The following is an 8,579-nucleotide window of genomic DNA, read 5'->3' as shown; positions in this document are numbered from 1 at the left end:
TGTGTGTGTGTGTGTGTGTGTGTGTGTGTGTGTGTGTGTGTGTGTGTTTGTATTATAATTTGAAGGACCAAGGACACAAAAAAGTGGGAAAGATACATAAGATGCTTCTTTAGAAAGTCATAAAAAATGTTCCTTGACCCTATAGAAATTCTAAATCGTTCATAAATAGAGATGCACAAATAAAACAACACAATTGTACAATTTTTCTCCTAATCAGATTGATAGGAATGTGTTATAGCATATTCTATAAGCATTTTCAGTATTTTCTAATGGAAAGCAAACTGGTACCATTCTTTCTGAAGAGGGATTTGAAAATAGCTAAAAATATCTACCTATGCACTTACGTTTTGACTCACTGATCTTACCTCTAGGACACTACCCTGAAGGTACACCTCCAACAACACAAAAATACTTATGCACAAACATAGTTACTGCAGTATTGTTTCCAATTTCAGAATCATGGAAACAATTTTGATATTTACACTTAGAACAATAGGTGACTGATCTCTTAGATTTACACAGTGGATCACTGTGCATTTATAAAAGAATAGCAGAGATCTGTATAAACTGATATTTCATGAGTCCCTGTGTATAATAAATTTAAAGAAAAAAGCGAAGTGAAAAAAAGCATCAAGAGTATAGAAAGTGAAATAGAAAGAAAAGGATATAAGAAAATACAGGTGTATTTACTCATTTACAGAAGAAAAGTACAGGAATGATAATCTATAAACTAATGCAACAGCATACCAGTATAGAGTGAGTGGGGATGGGGTACAAAAATGAGGGACATGGGAATGATGTTACTGAGAAAAATTATGTCCAGCTTTGACTCTTAGAACCATGGTGACATGTCATATATTCAAAAAAGTAGATACAAAGCAGAAGCTTTGTAGATACAAAGTAGATACAAAGCAGCACAGTGAAGGAAACAATCAACAAAACTAAAAGGCAGCCAAAGGAATGGGAGAAGATACTTGCAAATGAAATATCAGATAAAGGGTTAGTATCCAAAATCTATAAAGAACTTATCAAACTCGGTGCCTGGGTGGCTCAGTAGGTTAGGCTCAGGTCACGACCTCACAGTCAGTGAGTTCAAGCCCTGCGTCAAGCTCTGTGCTGACACCTGAGAGCATGGAGCCTGCTTTGGATTCTGTCTCCCTCTGTCTCTGCCCCATCCCAGCTCAAGCTATGTTCTCTCTGTCTCTCAAGAATGAATAAATGTTAAAAAAAATTAAAAAAAAACCAACAACCAAAAACTCAGCACCCCCCCCCAATACTCTAGTGAAGAAATGAGCAGAAGATATTAATAGACATTTTTCCAAAGAAGACATCCAGATGGCTAACAGATATATGAAAAGATGCTCATCATCACCCATCATCAGGGATATATAAATCAAAACCACAATGAGATACCACCTCAGACTGGTCAGAGTGGCTAAAATGAAAGAACAGATGTTGGCCAGAATGCAGACAAAGAGGAACCCTCTTACACTGTTGGTGGAATTCACTCTCTCCCACTCTGGAAACCAATATGGAGGTTCTTCAAAACCGTGTGGAGGTTCCTCAAAAAATTAAAAAGAGAACTACCCTCCAACCCAGCAATTGCACTTCTAGGTATTTTCCAAAGGACGTAAAATGCTGATTTTGCACATGATTGCACATGCATCCCAATGTTTATAGCAGTCCTATCAATAATAGCCAAAGTATGGGAAGAGCCCAAATGTCCATTGACTGATGAATGGGTAAAGAATGGATGGAATGGATGGAACTAGAGTGTATTATGCTAAGTGAAATAAGTCATAGAAAGTCAAATATTACGTGATTTCACTCATGTGGAATTTAAGAAGCAAAACAGATGAACGTAGGGGAAGGGAAGGAAAAATAAGATAAAAACATAGAGGTAAACCATAAGAGACTCTTAAATACAGAGAACAAACTGAGGGTTGCTGGAAGGAGGTGAGTGAGGTGATGGGTTACATGGGCATTTTTTGGAATGAGCAGTGGGTGTCATGTGGAAAAAATGAATCACTGGGTTCTACTCCTGAAGCCAAGACTACACAGTATGTTAACCAAGTTGAATTTAAATTAAAAAAAAATAAAAATGAATAAATAAATAAAAATGAAAAATATACCTGAGTAATTTATGTCAACCAGGAAGTAAGTAAAACTCTGAATGGTACGCAAAATATAACAAATGAACCTAACTGTGTTACAAGTAACAATATAACCACAGTAAAAAGGATGAAAAAGAAATGAACTGACCTAAATAAACTTCCTAAAAAATATTTTGGTACCATATTGTAGGGTTAAAGATAAAAATATGTAGATATTTGGTATACTTAGTAAATGTACATTTTGTATGGCTTTTAAGTTAGAAATTCTGAAACTACCATATGTGTATAATAAAATCGGGCAAATAAAATATACAGTGGTTAATGAGGGTCACATTTCTCATTGTAGGAGAAAGGAATTACAACTGAGGAGAGGAAGAAAGAGGGCTAGAATCATGTCTGTTGTGTTGAAATAGGAGGGATTAGTATGAACTCATGGATAGATGTACACATGTGTGTATGCAAGTGTATCAGTTATCTGTCATTGTGCCACAGATCAACACACACTTAACAGCTTACAACAACAAATATTTATTATCTCAAGTTTTGTATGTTGGAAGTCTGGGCAGGTTTGCGGGGTCCCAGCTTTAGAATCTCGCCTGGCTGTAGCCGCAGGGTTGGCAGAAAACTTTCTCATCTGGAGACTCCATGGGAAAAAATCTGCTTCTTAGCTCACCTGGGTATCAGCAGAACACATTTCCTTGCAGCCGAGGGACTGATACCTCCAGGTTTTTGCCGTCTATCACAGGGTCGCCCTCAGCTCCTAGAGGCTGCTCTCATTTTCCTGCCATGGGACTCTCCATAGGCCAGTTTGCAGCATGGCAGCTGGCTTCTTCAAGGCCACAAGACAGGAAAAGAGCAAGTCTGCATGCAAGTGGAGTTAAACAGAAGCAAAACCCAAGGAGCGACTTCCCTTCGCGTTTTCCACATTCTCTCATTTAGGAGCAATCCGCAGCCCCATCCACAGTCAACAGGAGGGGGTGTGCCCAAAGGCAAGAGCATCCAGAGGTAGAACTTGGGGACAGGACACCTAGAGTCTGTCCCTTATCTATAAGTGTAAGTACAAACACATTTATTTTCTCCGTCCGTCCATTTAGAAGTTATAGAAGCAAAATTAGAATGTAAATCAGTAATTTTACATCAGTAATATACAAAAGATTTACTTTTCTCTGAACACTCAAAAATTTAAAATAGACTTTGTCTTCTATGAGATATAATCGCTCTGGGTAGGCTGTCCCTCCCCTTCCCCATTTTATGGCAGATAATAACTTATAAAATGCTGACATGGCCTAGGGTGATATACCACACATTAAAAGTAACCAGTTTCTATTAGTGTATGGATAGCATTTTACAAAAATATATTGTACTTAATTTAAATGCTTTCGTTTTTGTGGCTTATATAATCCTACAGTCCTAATTTTATAATTAGAAATGAAATAGAATTTTTTGTAGGATTTTTATTTTCATTATACTGAATTGCATTTAAATGTAAATTCAGTTTTAAAAATCTTAGGAAACTTGACTCTTTCAGACATGTAGATATTTATAAAAATAATGATGCACAGCTTAGAGCAGGAATAGTTCTTCGAATATTAATCAGAATGGAGGGGATGGAGGTCAAGGTTCAGAAACGGTCATAGTTAGTCCAGAATCTGGAAGAAGTTCAATGCAAGAGAGAAAAATATTGAAGCAAGACCACATAATTGTCCTGTTCATCAGTAATGACTCAAGGAGAGACACAGCTGAACCAGGGGCAGTGTGGCAGGCTGACCAGTAAAGGTTTTAGAAGTCACTGGCAACATAGTGCCTTGTTGCATCCCTATAATTCACTTCTGAATTCTGAAATTGCTAGAAGTTAACATATTCTTATTTGTATTAAAATTTTCTTGTCTCAGAATATGAACCGTATATGTCATTTTATGTCAGGTCAGCAATTCCTAAGGGAGATTCCTTTCTAAAGGAAAGTTGATACGCGTCTGTATGCGCTTGCAATAAAAAATTAAAAATCAACAACAAAGGAGGACCATTTTAGTAGCAAAAAACAGACATATCAAGGCAAATAAGAGAAAGCTCAAAATAAAGCATATGGTAATTGATGATTAGAAAGAAAAAGGAGAGTGCACGGTTGCCTTTCTGAAATTTTCGAAGAGTCCTACACTTTCTATACATTACAAACCATACCGGTACATTTTTCCTTTAATTTGGTGATGTAACTTGTTGATATGTGATACACACACAGTTTTGATATTAAAAAAAAAAAAAACCCTGATTTATTAGATTCCCATTAGAGACGCAGAAGTAGTGTGAGCGTTAGGGAAAGTAAATTTGCAAGAATAAGGCTACACATTGTGGGAGCAGTGGGGGGCACTCCTCTAAGTTTGCTGGTGGGCCGGGGGTCACTATTCCAGCAGAGCGATGGCTGGGGAAGAATTTAGTGTGGAGCGTGGCAGAATGGGGACAAAATGGAATTTGCCGGTGTCCAAACCCGGTGGTCGCTGCCTCTAACTAACCACCATGGCATCCAGAGAGTAAAATCTTCTAATGCTTCACTTTCACCTACTAAATGTTACACATTTCATTTTTTGCTCAAATAACCCAGAACTGAAAGGCAAGATTCTCTGCAATGTGGTATACTTGGTTAGTCAAGTTGACACCTTACGTAACAGTGCATGCTTGATGGGTAAGAAGAAGGAAACCTGTGGAAGATTCCCTTTAAGTTCCTCCAGCCATATGTAGAGTGCTTGGGTGGCTATTTTGCTCTCTTGGACTTTAACAGCAGGTGTGCTGATGCAAATGGCATTTTCCCCATTTTTGAGACCTCCATATTGCAACTGAAATTAATTTTTGTAAATGAAAGAGTATTTGATACATTGCATTTCCTTTTGAAGCATCTCATATGTAATAATCACCTCTTGCATAGATCCCACCACAAAATCAGTCAGTGAAGAAATCTCACCCACTAATTTGCCTTCATTATTGGAGTGTTGCTAGTGGATACAACATGCAGGAAGGAAACAAGTGTAATTTGGAGTATCAGCATCTTTTACTGTAAGGTTTCTGTAGGCTAGTTATGCAGTTTTTACAAAGCCAGAGCAATCAATTGAAAATGAAGAACAGAGTTTAAACAAATGTTTTGCATAATTGCACAAGAAAAATAGATTTATGTTTACATTGATATGACTTCTATTTTGCTGAATAGACCAGAGTTTGGCTAAGATTCAATTCCATATTTGCTTTCTGGTGGTTAAAAGTTCCACTATTTCAGAATCCAAACCGTATAACTTCCAAGAAACAGTATCGATGAAAACATTTGACAAATGTCCCTCAGAGGAAGTGTCTGTTTGCACTGAATGAAAATATTCCAGACCCATGTAAATTATGCACTGTCAGCCCTTTTCTGTATTGTGTAGCATTTTTCAGTGAGGGTTGTGAATATCTGCCCTTGCATTTCATTAGAAATAAAACTAGCTCTAAGAGCCAGTGCCTCCTAAGTTCATTTTTAGGGTAGTAGTGACTGAATGGCGCTGGGTCTGACGTTCTCTCTGTAACTCAAGTTTTCCCCTCTACTACGCGATCCCTGCCAGTATGAAGAGGCCTACGTGTTTGCCTTTTCTAGGCTTTCTGTGAAACCATTCCGATTGACAGAGTAAAACAGATGATGAGAGTTTCACTGGAAGATTTACAGATACGTTTTAGAAGCGCGTACATTTCCTCGTGTCTTTGGGAGCACCGCGGGAAATGCACGGTTACACTCTGTGGCTTCTCTGAAGCACATGGTTGTAATCTCAAGGATTAAGCTTCCCAAATGTAGGGCTTGCTCTTGAGAAGTTTGTGGTAAGACATGTAAACAAAGGTGTGAATTTAATACACAATTGGCTTGTCAGATGACGTGTATCAAAAAGGACATAGAGAATTGGAGAGAAAGCAAGGATATTTTGGAACCACAAAGCAGATGTTGACTCACTCAGCTCAAGAAAGCTGAATGACTTAAGGCTCTGATCCCCGAGAGGCCCAGGGATTGGAGATACCCAGTCTCTACAAAGACTTGGATAAAGGGATTGTTTTAAAGTCTGATTAAAGACCGCCTGGAACCACCTGGAACACTGAGAAGCTGGTTGATAGCTCCTCTCTCATCCTGGCAGAAAATCCTGGAAGATTTATTTTCTAGAGACCCTGAAACCCAAGTGATGCGGGCTGGAGCCTGAAATCGTGGTTGAAGTTAGAGGGCCTGAATTAACAAGAGAGCGAACTGAAGGTTTATAGAGTGAATGCTGAGCCCTCCCTCTGCTGGCACACTCACACCATCTGTGCTCACTTGGTTTCTAAAATGACGTCAGGCAGGATTTTGTCTTCCATGTAGGGAAAGGAAAAATAAATGTTTGTGACGGTTTAAGTAGGGGAGGGTACCTTATTATCCTGGGAGAAGGGACTAAATGATACTGGATCCCTCAATGAAACATAGTGTTCAGTCAATCAGCCCCAACTATCGCATGGCTATTTCACACTACTTTTGTTTTAAATTATTTATTTCTTTATTTAAATTTTCTTATCGTTTACTTTTATTTTTTTAGTTTTATTTTTGATTTTTTAAAATTTACACTCAAATTAGCATATAGCGCAACAGTGATTTCAGGAGTAGATTCCTTAGTGCCCCTTACCCATTCAGTCCATCCCCCCTCCCTCAGTTTGTTCTCCATATTTATGAGTCTCTTCTGTTTTGTCCCCCTCCGTGTTTTTAAATGATTTTTGTTTCCCTTCCCTTATGTTCATCTGTTTTGTCTCTTAAAGTTCTCATAGGAGTGAAGTCATATGATAGTTGTCTTTCTCTGACTGACTCATTTCACTTAGCATAATACCCTCCAGTTCCATCCACATTGTTGCAAATGGCAAGATTTCATTCTTTTTTTTTTTTTTTTTAAAGCCACTTTTTTTTTTTTTCAACATTTATTTATTTTTGGGACAGAGAGAGACAGAGCATGAACGGGGGAGGGGCAGAGAGAGAGGGAGACACAGAATCGGAAACAGGCTCCAGGCTCTGAGCCATCAGCCCAGAGCCCGACGCGGGGCTCGAACTCCCGGACCGCGAGATCGTGACCTGGCTGAAGTCGGACGCTTAATCGACTGGCCACCCAGGCGCCCCAAAATTTCATTCTTTTTGATGCCGAGTAATACTCCATTGTATATATATATCACATCTTCTGTGTCCCTTCATCCATCGATGGACATTTGGACTCTTTCCATACTTTGGCTAATGTGGATAGTGCTGCTATAAACATGGGGTGCATGTGGGCTCCCTTGTCCAAGTCTGATGTCCAGGGCAGACCGAATCCTGGGTGGTCCTTGGAAAGCAATGGGCAATGAGAAACTTATACACCCATTCACTCTTCAATCTCCGTGAGTCTTTCTTAAGAAACCCCGTGTCAGCAGACCTGATATGATATGTGTTGTGTGGCACTATGTCCCTTATGCATGACCTTTGATACCATGAGAAGGTTTTCTTGGCACCCACTCCAATGTAGAATCCTAAACACAAATTAAGGAATCAGCTTTAAAAAGAAAACTTGGATGGGGTGTCTGGGTGGCTCCGTCGGTTAACCAGCTGAATCTTGATTTTTTTGGCTCAGGCCATGATCTCGCAGTTCGTGAAATCAAGCCCCGCGTCAGGCTCTGTGCTGACAGAATGGAGCCTGCTTGGGATCCTCTCTCTCTCCCTCTGTCTCTGCCCCTTCCCTGTTTATGCTCTCTTTCTTTTTTTCAAAAACAAATAAATGTAAAAAAAAAAAAAAAGTTCTGAGTTAAAAAAAACCTTGGATATTCAAATGTCTGTTAGATACTAAGAATGCAACCATTAGAATGTATGACTTCTGATTTTTCACGGGAATTAACTTTCACTGTTCTCAAGAAATACGAGAACCAGGGAATTCGTTGACTGGAACACAATTCCTTATTTATTAACTACTTGGGATGGAGTCACTTCCTCCATTAAAGGAAGATGAAGCAGACCCTATGATAAAATCCCTCTTCCCCTCCCCTCCCCTCCCCTCTCTCTGAGAGGATATCGGATGCCCCCCTCCTGATTACCTAAGAACGTGTGGAGTCAGACTCACCACCCATTCCCTAGGCTGCAGGGCTGCTAGGAGAAGACATTTCATCTGGAAGACAAGCACGAGGAGGATCCCCAAATTGTAGCCACTCCTAGTGAGTTTGGAATGGAAATAGTCATTCAGGTGCAATGAAGCATCAGCGTCCTGAAGCCTGAGTCACCTTTTTTTCCTGAGATGCGGGTGCAGAGGTGTTGACTGTCCAACTGTAGGGTCCCTTCTGCACGGTTCGAGTGCTGCACAAGGATCGGCCCTGCCGCGTGGACTCACCCTGTACGTTGTGCGTCCTTTCTGGGCGACGGCTTCCTCCGCTCCGTTCGTGGATCTGCCGTTGAGGCGAACGGAGGCCAGCGGCTCTGGGAGCCAT

This window comes from Herpailurus yagouaroundi, unplaced genomic scaffold, assembly GCF_014898765.1.
Source record: "Herpailurus yagouaroundi ecotype Mexico unplaced genomic scaffold, PumYag 211, whole genome shotgun sequence".
Lineage (NCBI taxonomy): Eukaryota > Metazoa > Chordata > Mammalia > Carnivora > Felidae > Herpailurus > Herpailurus yagouaroundi.
The sequence above is the reverse complement of the archived record's forward strand: the minus strand, read 5'-3'. Positions refer to the sequence as shown.